The 21,574-nt window shown below is 44.1% G+C and overlaps 1 protein-coding gene across 3 annotated transcripts in view; it reads right to left on the minus strand.

Moving 5' to 3' along the window:
• Positions 1-21,574, minus strand: part of LOC137419106 (uncharacterized) — a 118,706-nt gene that overhangs the window by 76,752 nt on the left and 20,380 nt on the right. The window lies entirely within an intron of this gene.

Raw genomic sequence — 21,574 nt, forward strand, 5'->3', positions numbered from 1 at the left:
GAGGACATCCGATGTGAATTAAGAACTAATGCGTGATAAGATCACAAATTGGGTATTTGTGGGGATCACAGCCGATCACAAATTGGGTATTTGTGGGGATCACAGCCGATCACAAATTGGGATCACAACCTAAGTTTTCATGGATAATCATTACATTGAGAAAATTATTGTAGTGCTTATAAACTATGTATTTCATCCTGAAATGTTCCTATCAGAGTCAGATCACCATGTGACATGGGCGTAGATATGAAACGTGGGGGTAGACAGCAGATTTGTGATACTGCCATGTATAGTTTTCCAGATATTGATGAAAATAGGATTTTCGGTAATGGCGTCCCTATTTTGGGCGATTTGGGCGGGAAGGCACCGGCCCTGACCCGCAGCAATGCATTTTTGTGATGTGGGGGTAGAACCCTTTCAACGCACGTGGTCAGTTGCTTCGGCGCTTTTCACTTGAATAAACCTTCTGGGCTCCTGGTCTATTAAGTGCTTCCTAACTCACCAGCAGTCCAGTGTCCAAGTCAAGTGTGGGTCAATCATATATTTATCGGTCATAGTAGAGTTTGGTTCACGAACAGCACATCCAGAAACAGATTTATCATTATTCACAAGAGATGTCAATTACATCAGGTCTCATTTGCTTGCAGACATTAAAAGTCCCTCTTTTTGTAATTATATCCAAGTTATAAATTCAAGGGGCAATTTGTACATGCATCACACAAATAATGTGGAAATTAGAAAGCAATAAACAATCAATGCAGCAAATAGGGTTTGACACTGGGGTAGACCACCATAAAAGAGGAAGTAAAACATGCAAACTCAAACAGAGGACCGTGTCCTATTGCCACCTTAGGGCAACAGGAGAGAAACCTGTGGCCAAAGACTGCCCGAGGCCAAGAACAAAACATACCACAAGATCTACATACCAAGGGATATTTTCAATCAGATTGAATTTTAAGGAAAAGGCTGTTGCATCGAAAATGATGAATGACAAAGGACCATTTCCATACAATAACCCAAGACTAACACAGCATTTCCACATGGAGAAGCTTTAACATGGATTCAAAGGACCATTGGGAGATGGGGCTATGGGGGCACCACACAAATTAGATAGCAATAAATGAAAAATGATTACAAGAAATAACATCTCAATTCTGAAATGTAACACGTCCTTGGATTATAAAAGCTACAAAGCATACCAAATACCACATTTTTACTTCAAATGTCGTCTATAAGAAAAATAAATAAATCATGCATACATACAAACATAAACTATAAAAGGTGCATCTGAAAGCAACAAATACCTTCACCACCGAAGGTTATCACTTATCCAACGAAGATATTCTAGTTTTGTATTTTTAATTAATCTTACTATAATTCACCAAATGTCTGTCTGTCTGTTTGAAGGTACCGTTAAAACTGCTGAACCGATCGCAAAGATATTGTGGGTGGTAATCCTGGGATCTCCAGGAGTAAAATAGGCTATTTAGTTTTCCCAATTTCAGCTTTGGTCTCCAGCATTCTCAGGTTTGGACTCCCGCATAACATTCGCGTTCGCATAACGTTCATTGTGACGATGTTCTCATTGTGACGATGTTGTGACGATGTTTGTGTTCACGGTAGTGTTTGATGTGACGGTGTGAACGTAATTTCGTAATGTTTTTCGTTTCGTAATCCTTTAATGAACGTTTAATGTTTAATGAACGTTTAATGCCCTTTGATGTCCGGGGCCTCACACGTGCTACACTGGACGGGCCAGCGTGTACCTTGCCCTTCACCGTCATGCTCGGGTAAACCGCTGAGCCCCATCCGATGGGGACTGGGGCTTAAGACAGTGTCCCACGAACGAGGAATTCCCAGTAAGCGCAAGTCATCAGCTCGTGTTGATTAAGTCCATGCCCTTTGTACACACCGCCCGTTGCCGCACAAACATCACAATGAAACACAATCACAATTCACATATTCGTGCAATTCGAATAAATACGAATAAATAAATTCTAATTCGAATATTCGAATCTTCTGGTTGGACAAAACAAAGTTCTGGTTGGACTTTGTGGTCCGAAAACCTGTTCCCCTTCCAGATGCAGCGAAAACAATTCCCTGTCTGACTCTGCTTTGCAATGACCAGCAACAAGGCTCAAGGTCAGACATTAGAAAAGGTAGGCATCCACCTAAAGACAGATTTCTTCAGACATGGACAGCTTTATGTCGCCATGAGTTGCATTGGCAGCAGTGACAATATTAAAATGTTTTCCAAGAACTTCAAAGAGAGACAAGCGTTACGCCTAAGTCCCCCGTTGGTGAAGTGATGTGAGTTGACAAAGTGAAAGATGCAAGGCGGCCATCTTGGATTTTGACATGGCGAACCAATTTTCAATAGCGTTCTTCCTTATGCGTAGATACACCCACACACCAGATTAGAAGTTAGTAGTTCGTTTATTTTTCAAGATATTTCACTCACAAGGTTCAGACATATATATGGTGGTGGCCATCTTGGATTTTGACGTGGCGACCCACTTTTCAATAGCGTTCTTCCTTATGCCTAGATACACCCACACACCAGATTATAAGTTGGTACTTCGCTTATTTTTCAAGATATTTCGCTCACAATGTTCAGACATACATGGCGGCGGCCATCTTGGATTTTGACGTGTCGACCCAATTTTCAATAGGGTTCTTCCTTATGCCTAGATACACCCACACACCAGATTAGACGTTGGTACATCGCTTAATTTTGCAAGATATTTCGCTCACAATGTTCAGACATATATATGGTGGCGGCCATCTTGTATTTTGACGTAGCGACCCAATTTTCAAAAGCCTTCTTCCTTATGCCTAGATACACCCACACACCAGATAAGAAGTTGGTACTTCGCTTATTTTTCAAGATATTCCGCTCACAAGGTTCAGCCATACAGTCAGTTCAGTCAGACATACATGGCGGCGGCCATCTTGGATTTTGACGTGGGTTGCACCCACACACCAAATTCCAATGCGGTCCTTCGCTTTCGCACGCACGCCCGCATGTACGCACGCCCACACGCACGGATGGACGGACGGACACACGGACGGAGGGGAAAACCATCGTCCCCCTTTCGCTCCGCGGTGCGACGGGGGACAAAAAGGAACTTTTATCAGCAATGTCGTCTATCCTGAAGTTCTAAGCTTTTAAATTAATTTCCCTAAAGAAAAGCGTACAGTTGATATCACGATTTGAAACACGATGGAATAATATTTACCGATATGAACACTGATGTGGCTTTTATTGAAATTCTAAAGATACTGTTTTGATTTTTATGATTTACGTGTGATATGATTTGACGGATGTTTACATGAATCGTTTAAAATAAAAAATTTCTGCCTTCAATTTCTGATATTTAGCCTTTTCATTTCGGCTTCCCAATTGAAGCCCCACCCATAGGGTCCCACAGGGAAGCCCCGCCCCCATTGCTAGTTTATGAAATTTGTAGAATTTGTGAGTTACGATGTGTAAATGAAGGTGGAAAAAGTCTGATTTAATGCAATTTAATTCCAGGCTATAAGGCAACAAAAGGTGTGAAGTTTGAAAGGGGGTGTAGGCTTTCTATAGGCACTGTGTATATATATATATATAACTAGCAGAAGTACCCGGCATTGCCGGGCGGGGGAGAGGAGGGGTGGCGGGAGGGGAGGTGGAGGGGAACGGGGGGGAGGGGAGAAGAGGGGGGGAGGGGAGAGGAGGGGAGGGTGGGAGGGGGGAGAGGGGAGGGGGGAGAGGGGATGGGGGAGGGGGATGGGGGGGAGGGGGATGGGGGGAGGAGAGAGGGGGGGAGGGGAGGGGGGAGGGGGGAGGGGGAGGGGGAGGGGGGAGGGGGGGGAGGGGGAGGGGGAGGGGGAGGGGGAGGAGGGGAGGGGGAGGGGGAGGGGGGAGTCAAGTCGGAAGTCATTGTCGTCAATTGAATGTCGGATTTGAGGGGGAGGGGGGGAGAGGAGGGGGAGGGGAGGGGGGAGGGGGAGAGGGGAGGGGGGAGGGAGAGAGGGGGGGAGGGAGAGAGGGGAGGGGGGAGGGGGAGAGGGGAGGGGTAGAGGGGAGGGGGAGGGGGAAGAGGGAGGGGGGGAGGGGGAGGAGGGAGGGGGGAGGGGGAGAGGGGGGAGGGGGAGGGGGAGGGGGAGGGGGGGAGGGGGAGGGGGAGGGGGAGGGGGAGGGGGAGGGGGAGGGGGGAGGGGAGGGGGAGGGGGAGGGGGGAGGGGAGGGGGAAGGGGGGAGGGGGGAGGGGAGGGGGAGGGGGAGGGGGAGGGGGGGAGGGGGAGGGGAGGGGGAGGGGGAGGGGGGAGGGGGAGGGGGAGGGGGAGGGGGGAGGGGGAGGGGGGAGGGGGGAGGGGAGGGGGAGGGGGAGGGGGGAGTCAAGTCGGAAGTCATTGTCATCAATTGAATGTCGCATTTATTTTTTATTCCCTGTCAAATGGCATTGGTCCCGCATTCCGAACCCGGAAGTCGGAACTCATTCTCGTCAAATAAATGTAGCCTGTATGTTTCACTCTTTGTCACATGCCGTTGGTCCCATGTCAATCGGATGAAGTTGAAAAATTAACGTTACGAAGGTTCTCTGGGACGTACTGATTCCGAATAATGAAGTTGAAAAATTAACACTCCGAAATACGCTAATTACGCTAACAGAAGCGCTGGTGCTGCGAAGCGCTAGAGGGAGCACTGCGCTCCCTCCCTTAGATTCCCTCCCTCTTCTGCTAGCGTTAATTACGCGTAACACGCTAATTTTAAAACCCGAAGTTTTTTAAATTTTAAGGTGTGCTGTAGTCAGAAGCGCTAGGAGCGCTGCGCTCCCTCCCTTCGAATCCCTTTCTCTTCTGCTAGCGCTAATTATGCGTAATACGCTAATTTAAAACCCGAATTTTTTTTTAATTTTAAGGTGGTGCTGTAGTTGCTCTGAGACGTACTGATTCCGAATATGCCTTTGGTTTTTCTCTGCGATGAGTAGTTCTTGAGTTATAAGAGGACAAACAAACAAACAAACATACTTTACTGCTTTATATATATACGTCATCGTCATCATTATTTGTTTTCTAAACGAATTAATTCCGAGATTTTGCTCAAGAAATTTCATCTTGATCAGATGAAGATTTGTACTTGTCGAATTATGACGTCATAATGGAGGCACCTATGACATCATTAACATATTTTATTCCCCATGGAGAGTTCTTTACAATGAGCCATGTCTCAATTTTTTCTGTTCAGCATTTTTGGAGATATGGAGGTGCCAAGTTTTTCGTTTTTTCCAAGATGGCGGCCGAACCACGTGACCGATGACGTCATCATTAACATATTTTATTCCCCATGGAGAGTTCTTTCCAATGAGCCATCTCAATTTTTTCTGTTCAGCACTTTCGGAGATATAGAGGTGCAAAGTTTTTCGGTTTTTCCAAGATGGCGGCCAAACCACATGACCTATGAAGTCATCATTTTTTTTTTTCTCCACCAGTTTATGCCGACATGGCGCTCAAGAAATTGCATCTAGATTGGATGAAGTTTTGTACTTCTCGAATTATGATGTCATAATGGAGGCCTTTGGCCGAGAGAGTTAAAAATTGGGCACAGTCTATTCCAGGGCAACTAGATTATGCTCAAGAAATTTCATCTTGATCGGATGATGTTTTGTGCTTGTCGAATTATAGAATTATGACGTCATTATGGAGGCCTTGGGCTGAGAGAGTTAAAAATTGGGTATAGTCTATTCCAGGGCAGGACAAATATGTGTGTAAAGTATGGTGATTCTATGTGCAATGGTGTAGACGTAGTACTGCGCACAAACATACAAAGGCATACAGACAGACAGACAGATGAAAAAAATCGGTCAGAGACCGAGGACCTGCCAGAATGTCCATTTTTTTTATCGGCCATTTTGGACAAATATGGCGGCCGAACCACGTGACCGATGACGTCATCATTATTTGTTTTGTAAAATAATTTATTCCTAGATTATGCTCAATAAATTTCATCTTTATCAGATGAAGTTTTGTACTTGTCGAATTATGATGTCAAAATGGAGGCCTTGGGCCGAGAGAGTTAACAATTGGGCACAGTCTATTCCAGGGCAACTAGATTATGCTCAAGAAATTTCATCTTGATCGGATGATGTTTTGTGCTTGTCGAATTATCGAATTATGACGTCATTATGGAGGCCTTGGGCCGAGAGAGTTAAAAACTGAGCACACTCTATTCCAGGGCAAGACAAATATGTGTGTAAAGTATGGTGATTCTATGTGCAACGGTGTAGATGTAGTACTGCGCACAAACAGACAGACAAAGACAGACAGACAGACAGATGAAAAATATCGGTCAGAGACCGAGGACCTGCCAGAATGTACATTTTTTTTATCGGCCATTTTGGACAAATATGGCGGCCGAACCACGTGACCGATGACATCATTATTTGTTTTCTAAACTAATTTATTCCTAGATTATGCTCAATAAATTTCATCTTGATCAGATGAAGTTTTGTACTTGTCGAATTATGACGTCATAATGGAGGCACCTATGACATCATCATTAACATATTTTATTCCTCATGGAGAGTTCTTTACAATGAGCCATGTCTCAATTTTTTCTAATCAGCATTTTCGGAGATATAGAGGTGCAAAGTTTTTCGGTGTTTCCGAGATGGCGGCCGAACCATGTGACCGATGACATCATCATTTTTTTTTTCTCCTCCAGTTTATGCCGACATGGCGCTCAAGAAATTGCATCTTGATTGGATGAAGTTTTGTACTTGTCGAATTATCAAATTATGACGTCATAATGGAGGCCTTGGGCCGAGAGAGTTAAAAATTGGGCACAGTCTATTCCAGGGCAACACAAATATGTGTGTAAAGTATGGCGATGCTATGTCGACATAGTACTGCGCACAAACAGACAGACAGACAGATGAAAAATCGGTCAGAGACCGAGGACCTGCCGGAATTTACTTATTTATCGGCCATTTAGAAAAAATATGGCGGTTGAACCACGTGAACGATGACGTCATTAACTTATTGTATTCCCCATGGAGAGTTCTTTACAATGAGCCTTGTCTCAATTTTTTCTATTCAGCACTTTTGGAGATATAGAGGTGCTAAGTTTTTCGTTTTTTCCAAGATGGCGGCCGAACCACGTGACCGATGACGTCATCATTAACATATTTTATTCCCCATGGAGAGTTCTTTACAATGAGCCATCTCAATTTTTTCTGTTCAGCACTTTCGGAGATATAGAGGTGCAAAGTTTTTCGGTTTTTCCAAGATGGCGGCCAAACCACATGACCTATGAAGTCATCATTAACATATTTTATTCCCCATGGAGAGTTCTTTACAATGAGCCATGTCTCAATTTTTTCTATTCAGCACTTTCGGAGATATGGAGGTGCAAATTTTTTCGGTTTTTCCAAGATGGCGGCCGAACCACGTGACTGATGACGTCATCATTAACATATTTTATTTCGCATGGAGAGTTCTTTACAATGAGCAATGTCTCAATTTTTTCTGTTCAGCACTTTCAGAGATATAGAGGTGCAAAGTTTTTCCAAGATGGCGGCCGAACCACGTGACCGATGACGTCATCAATTGGGCACAGTCTATTCCCGTGCAAGACCAATATGTGTGCAAAGTTCAAAGACCGTGCAGCGGTGTAAACGTAGTGCTGCAAACAGACAGACAAACAGACAGACAGACAAACAGACAAACGAACAGATCAACATACTTGCCGGAATCCTTTCCGGCAAGTAACAAACAGACAAACAGACAGACAGACAGACAGACACAGACCAAACAACCAACCAACATACTGGCCGGAATCTTTTCCGGCAAGTAACAAACCAACCAACCAACATACTTGCCGGAATCTTTTCCGGCAAGTAACAAACTGACTCAAATGCAATACCCTCTCCTCAGGCGAGGGTAAAAATTGAGTACATTGGCACACGTTGCGAAACTGCAAATGCCAACTTGCGACAATGGTTATCCCTGCATGGAGGGTAGGATCTCCCAGGAAACCTTTTTTGTTCTTGCTCCATATATTAGCCATCACAACGATGCCGAAGAAACGGAAAGCATTTACGCAAAAGCAGGGACGAGGAGACCTCAGCGTGTGTTTCCTGCCATGGCTTGTGCCTAATACGTACCCCAGACAGTTTGATCACAAGAAAGAAGGGAGGCGGAGGGCAATAAATTATTTTTGATTTTGATCTTAATTTTAGTGTGTTGTATAGTATTCACAATTGAGCATCTAAAAAAAGGTCATGAATATCTCATCAACAATCTCCCCCCTTCACTCCCTGAGTTTATAGCTAGGCCATTATCTATACACTGCCTAATTATTTTTTTTCCATTAGCAACTGGTTTTTGGGGTTGTTTTTTTTGCAATTTCATAAAAATTGGTATTCCAGTCAGCAAAGTGATGGGTTTTGTATTCCAGTATGGACATACACAAACATAAACCACAGTCTCTTCAAACCGACTTCTCTCATGGTATTCACGACAGCTGTTCACCACCATCTCAGGTTAACCCCATCCAAAGCCATGATCTTTTCTACACCCGTTAAAGCACCTCCACCCCTCAAAATATTTTGCTTATGTATCCATCTTGTCCACCCCTTGTGTTCGTCCCTACCCCTCATCTTTACATGCATCCCTCGTTTGTCCATCTCCCTTCTCCATCCACCCTGCCATTGGTGTTTCCCCTTTCTCCCACTGCTCCCTTTGTTATGTTGTGTCCTGATCTGTTCTGTGTGCTAGCTCTTCCACCAGCCACGACCACCATTTTGTTTTTTAAACCAAAGAGAACCTCGTTATTTCTTAGAATTCTGTTTAGCTTTTGAGTATCTACTGTATTCATGTGGGCAGATATGCATTGTGTATGTTAGTCAGCTTTAATAAGTGTTCTTTCCTTTCTACACTCTGGGCTCTAACCATTCCATGCACAGGACACGATCAATGCCATCACCGCGCCTTCCCGATCCCGATTGGGCCAGCCGGCTCAAAGGGCCAACCTAAGTTGCTCCTAACCATTCCTCTCGGCAGGAAGTAATCGATCAACCAAGATAACAGGGGCGTGCCAAACCCTCACCCCTTGATGGTACCATATCCCTCTTCCCGGAAAGTCTGACGCGGGCACATCGTTCCACCTCCAACAGTTCACCTCACCACCAGCCGTTTCCCGCCAAAGCTTTGCAAGCCATCGGGCATACAGCCATCTGCCAATGGGTCTCCAGGATCCAGAGCGCAAGCAGAAAGGAGGGAAGAATCCAGGAGGGCGTGAGAGGAGAACGATACAATTACCACGAGGCCAGATCATTGGGCAGCGGCAACTCAACTGGGTTGTTGCAAAGCGTGGCAGGGCAAAAGACCCCTCCATTTCTTTCTCCCCACGCATCCCTCTTGCCCTTCTCCCATCTCTCACTTCTTTCGGGTGAATGTTTGGCGCCATACAAGTGTACAGGTGATAAGTGACCGATTAAGATCCGAGTGCACGATGCCATGTTTGGGGTAATTTGGAGAATGTATGCTGCCTGCAATATTTCCACACTGTACTTGCCTGTATTGCAATTGCTTGTTTTCCCGCCATTTCTTGCCTTGCTCAGCTTTATTAAACCAGTGTGGTATAAAGATTCTAATTGCGTCGTAACTCGTCCTGTTTGCTTTTGGTCACGATATAGCGCTCCTGGTAGACTGCCAGGTGTTCCAATTTTTCATTTCATTTCGTGACCTGAAAATCGGGTGGGCATCAAATTGGCATGATAATATAGAAAAAATTAAGAAATAATGTTCATGACTTTTCACAAGTCAGATTCTGGTACGTTAGTCTGTAATATAATGTTGAAATTTATAATTTTATTTCCAAAATCTCCGTTTAGCCTCGAACGCATTTCGATGTATTGACCAATGAGGATCGCGCTTATTCGCGCTACGAACGATGTCTGGGCTTCCGGCTGCGAGTAAACAAAATGGCGGCCTCCAGTAGCAGCGACGGTGACGAGGGTGGGAGCGAGAAACGCTGTTATATGTGCATTTCTCCGGCCAAAAGATCAAGTTTAATACCTTTTAGTGATATAACATGGCCGCGATATTTGCAATTTGTTCTTACGTGGCAGAATTTAGAAGGTGATCAAGCTGAAATTGCGAGAAATTTCGTGAAGAACCACGCTGACGAATTCGGCGAACGTGGCAACAGTATGGTAACAATACCTGCTATAGCTATACCGCATGATGCAGCGTTTCATCAAGTGTGTTATTCACGATTTACCGATAAACAACGAGTGAGCAGGGTGCAAAGCAGCATGAAAAAGAGAGAAGAAAATGCAGCCAATACTGGTAGGTTGAATAACTTGAATAATAAATCATGACAATGCTTCAAAACTTAGTTTGATTTTTTTTTTGTGAGGTATATGTAAAATGATTTTGTGTGTAGTCGAACGATTTTGAATTGAAGGAACTGTCCAATATTTATGCAAGGAGGTAGGGCCGAGGTGAAACAAATAAATTTTTAAAAGGAAGTCTGAGGAAGGGGGGGGGGGGTGGGGGGGAGGGAATCTAGTCGGGCTAACCATGACTTGAGGTCTAGACATTTTTAACTCACATAATTTTAATTGTTTTCTTTTATGTGTATTTATTGCAGCTTCAACGTGCAATGACATCAACGTCAACATTGACAAGGTGCATAAAGGCCCACAACCAGTCAAGAAACGTGCTCTACGCTCCAGCTTAGGCAAGCCCAAATGTTCAGCCAGATCCCAATATGTGTTACCTAATATATGCATCCTTTGTCAGAAAGAGAGAACAATCAATACAGGCAAAAGGGGCCGAAGAAAAGAGCCTCTAACAAGGTGCTCAACAATTGAGGCACCAAGACTGCAGCAAGCCGCTAAAGACAACAACAATACAAACCGGCTGCTTCAAATTCAAGACCGCGATTGTGTTGCGATAGAGGTAAAATACCATGGTCGCTGCTACAAGGAGTATACCCAATATTTAGGCAAGCTAGCAACAACACCTAATGCAGAGCAACAAGGAGACTCCAACTACTCAGAAGCATACACATTATTTTGTGCAACAGTCAAGGATCTTATAATAGACAACAAGGAAATCTACAGACTGAAACGACTTAATGACATGTTCATGAAACAAATCAAAGCAACACACGGAATAGAATCAAACTACAAAAGTGGCTTTCTCAAGACAAGACTGATGAAAACATTTCCACAACTATGCTTTCTAACCCCGTATATGCGCTGCCAAGGACACCTTGTGTATGTTAATGACATCTCCACTGAAGTGCTGGTTGAAGAAAAGAAAGTGTTGCAAGAAACCATGCATGGTTCAGGTGATGACACAACAGGGACAGAACAAACATCCGACTCTGAACCAACCCCACCAAAGCAACCTGGGTATACTGAGAATAACCTTAGAGAACACTACTTCACTGCGCTACAATTGAGAAATGCAATAGATGAGATCAAGCCAAATATGCCATGGCCCCCAACCTCTGAGCACCTGACAACAAATGCCGCAGAAGCAATTGTACCTGCCTGTCTCTATAACTTTATTGCATGGATGGTGGGAGTGTCAGACGAACCTGATTCTGATGAGTTTGTAAAGATAGAATCTACAATACATAGAAGAATTCTCACAATTGCACAGGACATCATATACCTCCAATCAAAGGGAAGGAAACAGATGCCCAAACATTTGTCACTTGCAATGACAGTACGTCATCTCTCAGATTCAGCCCAATTAATCAGCCTACTGAACGGGTTTGGTTACTGCGTCTCAAACTCTGTCGTCTTAAATCATGACACTGCACTGGCTAACCAAGAACTACATCGTGGAGAGGATGCTCTTCCATCAATCATTCAGGTGGGCAAGCATGTCACACTCGTATGGGACAATAATGACTTCGGGGAGGAGACATTGTCTGGGCGCGGAACAACGCACAATACCAATGGGATTATAATACAGCGACCAAGTCAATCCCATGAAGTAGTACAACCAGCACCAGTCACTACAGTTAAGAGGACGCGGGAGAGATCGATGCAGCCACCTGCAGTGAACCTTGCCACAGATTATGGAGGGAAAAACGAAGGACCCGCTCCATTCGCAACCAGCGTTCCATTGGATCGAGCAACGTACTTCCCATTACTCCAGCACCCTAAGACGATAGACCTAGCATACCACATCACCAAGTACAACATTGACGGGACTCTGCCATCTTGGACAGGATTCAACCAACTACTGTCTTGTGTTGAAGTTCCACCAAAGAGCGTGATAGGGTATCTCCCTGTCATTGATGCCACTCCGACTGAAATGAATACGGTACTAACAATACTGCAGAGAAGTGTTCAGATCGCCGACAAGTTACAGTTGGAAGCAGTCGTCATTGTCGTTGACCAAGCCATCTATTGCAAGGCACAGCTCATTAGATGGAAGAATGCACAGTTCATGAAGAGACTGGTAATTCGACTTGGGGCATTCCACACTGCAATGTCCTTTCTTGGCTGTATTGGAAAGAGATTTCGAGATGGTGGTCTCCAAGACATCCTGGTTGAGTCAGAGATTGTTGCAGTGGGGTCTGTGAATGGAGTGTTCAGCGGCAAGCATTACAACAGGGCAGTTTGAGCCCATAAGCTGATGTCAGACGCGATGCAGCAGATGCTCCTGGATGCATATTTTGAATCTATTCCAGAACATGAAGCGGGTAGAGTGAAGGAACTTTTGTCAAACTTAGCTGAAGCTTTCCCACATCCAAACTACCATGTCATTCTCAACAGTGACAAGTTCAAAGACTTCAAAACCTCCTTTGACAAATTCTTAGAAGCAAGTGACACCAAACCAACATTTCGCTTCTGGAGTTCATACATTGAGACGGTGGAGCTTCTCTAGCCCATCTCGAGTTTATCATGACGTCAATGCGCACTGGTTCGCTTGTATGCCGCGTAATTGTCTTTGATGGGTTAAAATATCACCCCTTACACACTTATTGGACCTATTAACAGTTTCAAAATAGCATTGGTAAACCACCATGGATCGTAGTAGCAACACCAATCACAAATATTGCACAAAAATTTTAAATTATGCAGGTTTTAAGGTCCAAAAACATGACTTTCTGATAAATGCATCAACAGCATGTTATTTTACCAAGTCGTTAAAACAACATTTTTACTACTTTTGGGGGTCTGAATTAATAAATATTGCTGCCAAGACCAATGTGAACATGACATCATATAGTTTGTGTTGTTTTTTTACTGTGTAAATGGGTATTTCAAATGTAACATACAATTGGTGTATACTGGTGTTTTGGGGCAGCGGTTCTCAGTAATGTACCACGATATCGCTTGTGAAAAAAAACAAGATGTTTTGGAGGTCATAAGGCTTCATCCCACACCCTTCTTGCCAAATCCCTAGGTTCAGGTCATGAAATCAAAATAAAAAATAGATATCCACCCTATGGCCCTGTGTCTATGGGGTAATTAGCCCAAGATTCGATTGGTATATGCTCGACAATAGGGTACGTCGTGTAACATTGGTTTGCTCAGCCAATTAACATCCGTTGTGCAGCCGTCACTCGGTTCCCCAGAAACATCATCGGACGCTGTAACTAACTACATCATCAAGTCCACCGAGTATTAAATTAAAGTTTATTTTGCACATCCTTGAAGTATTATTAACCTTCACATGCCTCCCCCCCTTCACATGCTTCCCCCCCAAAGCCCTCTCCCTCCCACAGATCTCTCGATGTCTCCATGTCTCTCGGTCCCTGCTCTCAAATGTTGTGTTTGTGTCCTTCCCCCTCTCTCCCCATCTTGTCTACCGCTCCCGATGTTATTTGTTTTATGTGTCTGTTTGTCTTTCTGTGTGATTAATGTTCGCTCTTTCACGAGCCTCGATCTTGTATACAAAAAAAAAAAAAAAAAAATGTTAGTTTTATGTCACAATGCTAAATGGAGGTTTTTCTTTAATTAAAGGATAGCCCTGTACTGTATTGCATTCTCTTTTCAAGGACTATCAGTATCGGAATACTGTTATCAACAATGCTTACATGGTTTGTTCAACTTTGTGGTAATCCTCAAGTCGTATCTTAACACACTGTTAAACAAACTGTGATTCCATGTTGTATTTACAAATGTAAAATGTATCTTGTTTGACACCATGCTTTTCTTCTTGTTGAATGTTGAGTTTTGCATGCGCAGATTTTCAAAAGCAGTGCAGGAATCAGCCGCCATAAACGGGAGACAGACAAATACATGGACAGACAATACGGCTCGCATTATATACACAAAGAATTAAGTTAAGCACCCCCCCCGTTTTTTTACAACCTCGCACATTACAAGTTTGTTGTCGTCAAAACAGTGTAATATACCCATGATATTGCTATATTTTCTGGAGAAGTGATATTATGGTCACATAAAAACATAACAATCATGCCGTTTTCAATATTTTATTCTGAATAATTTAAGGTGAAATTTTTTGGGAATTTTAGGCATATTTTCACCTCAATTTAAGTATGGAGCTATAGGTCCATCACGGACAGTGTGGATGACGTTTATGTTTTCTAACGTACAGTCATTGTTCTGAGAAGACCTCTAGCGATCTTTGCGTCAATAACGTGTGTAGGACCCACGTGATCGGATGGAGCAAGGTGCTGTGACAACCATCCCCTGGCCTGCGTACAGTCCTGACCTGAACCCCCTCGAGCACGTTTGGGACATGTTGGGACGACAAATTGCGAAGATGGTCCCTCCAATAGCCAATCTGGATGAATTGGAACGTGCATTACATCGGGAATGGAACAACCTGCCACAGCAACGCATACGACGGCTTACAGGGTCTATGAGACGTAGGGTTGAGTCAGTGATCCGATCACGTGGGTCCTACACACGTTATTGACGCAAAGATCGCTAGAGGTCTTCTCAGAACAATGACTGTACGTTAGAAAACATAAACGTCATCCACACTGTCCGTGATGGACCTATAGCTCCATACTTAAATTGAGGTGAAAATATGCCTAAAATTCCCAAAAAATTTCACCTTAAAATTATTCAGAATAAAATATTGAAAACGGCATGATTGTTATGTTTTTATGTGACCATAATATCACTTCTCCAGAAAATATAGCAATATCATGGGTATATTACACTGTTTTGACGACAACAAACTTGTAATGTGCGAGGTTGTAAAAAAACGGGGGGGTGCTTAACTTAATTCTTTGTGTATATAACAGATGCACATAGGCAGTGGAAATGTTTTTGCTTCAAACTCGGGTTATTCTTTTCCAGAGATTGAGGACTTGGGGTTGGGAGACGGAGGTTGAGGACTTGGGGTTTGGAGACGGAGGTTGATGACGTGGGGTTTGGAGACGGAGGTTGAGGACTTGGGGTTTGGAGACGGAGGTTGAGGACTTGGGGTTTGGAGACGGAGGTTGAGGACTTGGGGTTTGGAGACGGAGGTTGAGGACTTGGGGTTTGGAGATGGAGGTTGAGGACTTGGGGTTTGGAGACGGAGGTTGAGGACTTGGGGTTTGGAGACGGAGGTTGACGACTTGGGGTTTGGAGACGGAGGTTGATGACTTGGGGTTTGGAGACGGAGGTTGAGGACTTGGTGTTTGGAGACGGAGGTTGAGGACTTGGGGCTTGGAGACGGAGGTTGAGGACTTGGGGTTTGGAGACGGTGGTTGAGGACTTGGGGTTTGGAGACAAAGTTGAGGACTTGGGGTTTGGAGACAAAGTTGAGGACTTGGGGTTTGGAGACAGAGGTTGAGGACTTGGGGTTTGGAGACAGAGGTTGAGGACTTGGGGTTTGGAGACGGAGGTTGAGGACTTGGGGTTTCGGAGGCAGAGGTTGAGGACTTGGGGTTTGGAGACAGAGGTTGAGGACTTGGGGTTTGGAGACAGAGGTTGAGGACTTGGGGTTTGGAGATGGAGGTTGAGGACTTGGGGTTTGGAGACGGAGGTTGAGGACTTGGGGTTTGGAGACGGAGGTTGAGGACTTGGGGTTTGGAGACGGAGGTTGAGGACTTGGGGTTTGGAGACAGAGGTTGAGGACTTGGGGTTTGGAGACAAAGTTGAGGACTTGGGGTTTGGAGACAAAGTTGAGGACTTGGGGCTTGGAGACAGAGGTTGAGGACTTGGGGTTTGGAGACGGAGGTTGAGGACTCGGGGTTTTGGAGGCAGAGGTTGAGGACTTGGGGTTTGGAGACAGAGGTTGAGGACTTGGGGTTTGGAGACAGAGGTTGAGGGCTTGGGGTTCGGAGACGGAGGTTGAGGACTTGGGGTTGGGAGACGAAGGTTGAGGACTTGGGGTTTGGAGATGGAGGTTGAGGATTTGGGGTTTGGAGACGGAGGTTGAGGACTTGGGGTTTGGAGACAGAGGTTGAGGACTTGGGGTTTGGAGACAGAGGTTGAGGGCTTGGGGTTGGGAGACAGAGGTTGAGGACTTGGGGTTGGGAGGCAGAGAGATGGGGTGGGCTGATGACTTGCGGTTTGTGATAGTGGAGGGGGGTGGAGGGGAGAGTTGAGGACATGAAGTCACATTTTACATTCTGCCGATGTTCTGCAAGTCCCTTCTAGTTATATATAGTTTAATACTGACCCTATTTAGTGTTTTACTGATTAGAAGTGAAACATTCCTCATTTTCCCGCCTCCCTCCCTCCCTCACCGTCTCCCTCACTCCCCCCCCCCCCCCCAAACTATAAAGCCAAACTGTGTGACTCATGTGAATGGTTGAAATAAGATGTTGAATTGCTGAAAAGCGGCTGGCCTGTAAATATACACTTTGCAGAAAAAATGAAGATGTTAGGTTTCCTCATTGATGATGTGGTTCCATGTATTGAATTCATTTTAATCAAGATACATTTAATCGAGTATCATAATGGTCAAGTAATGCAATACCATCCTCCAAATGTTATAAAGAAAGTAGAACAGCCCACAACCACTAAAAATACATCAGTGGCATGCTACAGAATTGAAGTGGTAAGGGGAAGCCTGCGATGTCAATGATCTCTTTGCGGAAAGTTGCACATGTGCTGGCAGCGATAGAAGCATTCCGTCAGTTAATTTATTTGCTCAAAATATAAAGGGTTAAGATAAACCTTTTCTTTTTGCTTATTCCAGTACTATTTTCAGTACAGAATAACAAAATGTACAATTCATTTTAACCTATCTTTAAAGACTGCAGTTAACATTGGACTATCAGGGTATCTCTGTGGAAGAGGGCAAAGTCTGGTTTTGATTCCCATGCAAATGAGATCAGACTACAAACTGTCACCATGGTACTGTTCAGGCAGGACATTGCATCAAAGCACACTACTCTTTAGAGATGTTAAGCTGGCAATATCTACGCTTGCACTCAGTTTTGGACAAACATTTCATGACATATTTCAAGCAAGTAAAGACAGGCCTTCAGGCTGGTATCACAACACTAAATTCCAAATGTATTAATTGGCCCTGGCTGTTACAGCCTATGTCATCAATAGATGGCAAGTGATGCAAAAAGAGTAGTTTTGTAGCTACCTCCGCGAAAAGGTGGACAGAGGATGTTTTCATTATTTAAAACACACTTTTCCATTATTTATGGAGTTTTTTCGATGAAAATATGTGTCATCAGTGATCAGGAATTTACTGTTTATACTTCCAGACATGCAAAGTGTGTGGTCTTCATGCAAATCAATAGCACAAAGTCATCGGAATGATATATGGTTTTCGTTTAGCAATGCTTAACAGGGAATAAAGTCAACAAACCAGAAGTTGTAGCAAGACGTCAAAGATGAAAAAGAGTGAATGTTAATGCACTACCAGTGTACACTGCTAACATCACTGCTGTGTAACTCAGCATGGCATTCAATATCAACTAATTAAGTTGTACTTAACATTTAGCAATTATTTAGTGTCCCATATGCTATATAATCCACCCCATTCGGTTAGATAGCCGCACCTCATGCGATAGGATGTGCCAGCGAAGCAGAGCCGAGCCAAGGATGTCGGGCCTTTCATTATCCGGATGGTGTACAGATGATGATCGCACGGGACTTCAATGACACTGGATGAACGATTGGGATAGGTGTAGAGAAGATGCTTGAACTGAGTTGCATCCCAAATGAATGGCAAAACAATTGGGGTAAATGTTTCCTTTGTCAAATGAATAAGACTGAAAGTCTTCCATCACCTCCAACCTCAAACAGTACAGAGCAGGATGGCTACCTTTAGCAAGATTGCAACAAACATTCCACTATTTAATGCTGTCAAACGCTCTACCAATCATGCTTGATCCAGCTAGACTCGATGATGGTGGTGGTATGGAAGAAACATTGAGAAGAAATGAGGCAAAATATCACAAAAGCTGTAGACTGATGTTAAACAATACCAAGCTGCAAAGAGCAAGGAAAAGAGTCTTCCAGTGAAAGTAGCTCACATGAGAGCAGCAGTAAAGTACAAGGAAGTAGTTAACAACCATCTGAATGCTTTTGTGAGAAAGCAGCTCCAGTATCTTCATTGAGAAAAGCCATGGCCATGCAACTCAATCATGTAATAAAGGAATGCGCGAGTAATCTCAGCGATGGAAGACTCCTCACAAAACTGAGTGGTGGGGATGCTGTGGCACAGGAGCTGAAGTACCATCCTGCTTGCCTGGTAGGATTGTATAATTGAGAAAGGGTTCATCTTAAGATCCCAAGCCACGAGCAGCAAACTCAATTATTGCCTGGCAAAGAAATCTACACGCTTGTATTTTCTGGGGTTGTCACCAATATTGCTGAGACAACACATATTAGTGACGATACCACTCCTGGAATATTCAGACTTACGGATCTGGTTAAACTGTACGGAGGTTGGGGAAGATGTCGGGGGAAGATGCAACCAGATTCACCTGGTTGCAGTGACTTGAACAACTGGAAGTAGAATCGCCAGATGTCAATTCAATGAGGCCGAATGACCAGCTTATGGCATAAATGCCTGAGCTAGAAGCTCAGCAAAAAGGACGGGATGTACTTCTTGCCTTCCGCAAAGTTGTAGGCTTTGTTCTTTCCAAAGCTTCTTCCAGTTCTTTGCATCACTTGTTCTTTCCAAAGCTTCAGATTACACCAAAGCTGCCAAAATCTTGCACAACCACATGCCTGACCACAAGTCCAAGTTTGATGGAAGCTTCTATGAAGGACGTGTTGAAGAAGCCATTCCACCAGCACTTCAGTTTGTGTGCATGATTGAACATGGAGCTGACATTAAAATCACAGCTAACATTTCGTGCATCAAAAACGGATTTAGCTATGGCACATTTGCTGCAGTACAACTGCTATGCAAAATCCAAAGAAGGAGCAGTAACCAACAGGCATTCCAAGAATCGTGAGACCCAGTTTTCCCTGTATACATGGGTTTATCCATCTTTACAAAAACCAGATATCTGGTAGAAATGCTGAATGACAACGGTGTTAGCATTTCCTATGACAGAGTTTCTAGAAATCTCTGTGCAGTTTGGAGATTCCGTGATCACCAAATATGGCGAAAATGGAGTGGTATGCTCACCAACTTTGAGAAAAGGGTTGTTCACGACATATACAATGGACAACATTGACCACAACCCAACAGAAACAACAGCCAGCATATCATTTCATGGCACCAGCATTTCGATATTCCAGCACCCGAGCTATGACAATGAAGGTGAAATGCTGGAACCATTCCAAATAACAGTATGGTAAGGTGAAGACAGTTCCAGAACTTCCTGACTCCTTCACCAACATTCCACCAGCATATTTCGCAAAGAGGAACCCCAATCCCCCACCTGCTCAAGTTCCAAGTCTGTCTTTGCTAGGTCCTGGCTTTCTGACACCTCATCTAACACCAGAGTTTGAATGGTTGGAGAAAGAGTGCCTCGCTGAAGAAATCAAAGTTCCCAGTCTCTTTGCCAGGTCATGGCTTTCTGACACCTCATCTAACACCAGAGATTGAATGGCTGGAGAAAGAGTGCCTTACTGAAGAAATCGATGACACTGTCAGCCGAACATAGTCATCATGCATCACAGAAGAGAAATCCAGAATTTGCACATCGAGATTGTTGCACTGAGTTCGATTAGAACCTTGCTCCAAAACAGTGGATGGCCAAGTGCAATCGCTGAAGCAGGAGTGGCCTCATCTGGAACCGCAGAACCATTCTTGTCCACTTCAAGTGTTACTATAAGACACGCCAAGCTCACCAGATAGCAGCATGCAGTCTCTACAAGCTCAGAAATCGTCACACACACCGATTACTGTAGTGAGGACACTGAAGTCTTATCCAGTGATACATTTTGAAGATTGGTGAAACAGATGCAAACTTCAAGGTCCAGAATTTCATTTCTGGTACCTTATACTGGCAATGAAGCTGGCCATTCTCACACTGATCAGGTAATTCAGAGCTTCCAACTTCGCACTTTACTGTGAGACAATATCTGTACAGATACCTTACATTTTCACCAACAACAATGCGAACTATGCACGGTGGCTTCCCATTCACCTCAGAGATATGAAGTCCCTTGAGCAACACCATTCACAGCTGGCTAGGGAGTTTCAGGATAGAAAATTCTCTGTGCATAAATCAGGCTGAGAGTTTTCACCAATGGCCATCGATCAAGCTCACAAACAAGCAAATGCGCACATCAAAGGTGACGGTGGAGCAATCAGAGTGACTGACAATCCATCAGCACTTAGAGAAAGTGGATGATGGCTGGCCCTGAAGTGAGTCACCTGGTTGCAGAGTACGAGATAGCATCAAGAGCTAAAGTTCCAACAGGAAGTATCAGCCACCATGACCAAACAGAGCGAAGTCAAAGATTATTCTTTGAGTAGGCAAGCTGACAAGAGTAATGAAGGATATGGGTAATCCTTTCCAAGAAGAGTCACATGACCTGCACACATTAGACACCAAGGATATTGCCCATCCTAGTGTTGCTAATATGACTGGCACACACTACGAGAGAGGCAAAGGTCAGTTTCAGGAATTCATAAAGGGACAGGAAAGTGAAAATGATTGCCTCTTTTATCAGCCCATGAAGAAGAAGATTGTCTTCTATAAACAAGAACCCATTTCCAGCGTAGACCTCAAGCAAATGGAACTGAAGGAAGACTGAGCCGTCTCTTCTCTCAGCTTTTCATTTCATGTCAGAGCAGACAGTGTGATTTTAAGTGAATTATTTCACATGAGAACCAGCCAGTTACTCCCTCTTTGAGTGACAATGGGAAGCTTTACACATGTCAGAAATCTCAACTCTGTGATGACATCCAAGCCCTGGTGATGACACCAGCCACTAAGCCAGAGGCAGATGGAATCGTCATTGATGGTCCAGTATTGGTGCATACTTTACCACCCCGTACATCAAATACATTTGATGATTATGTCAGTCACGACATCCTGCCCACGAGATAAGCATACTCTGCCAAGTTCAACAAAACAGACATTGTTTTTGATGTGTACCTGCCATGCAGCCTGAAATGAGATCAAAGCAAGGGCAGAGAGTCAGAAGAAAGGGACAAGGACCAACAAGACACTGAACAACTGGCAGCTGCGAGATGACTAAAACAAGACCGAACT

Source organism: Myxine glutinosa, chromosome 1 (assembly GCF_964187855.1).
Source record: "Myxine glutinosa chromosome 1, kmMyxGlut1.1, whole genome shotgun sequence".
Taxonomy (NCBI): Eukaryota; Metazoa; Chordata; class Myxini; order Myxiniformes; family Myxinidae; genus Myxine; species Myxine glutinosa.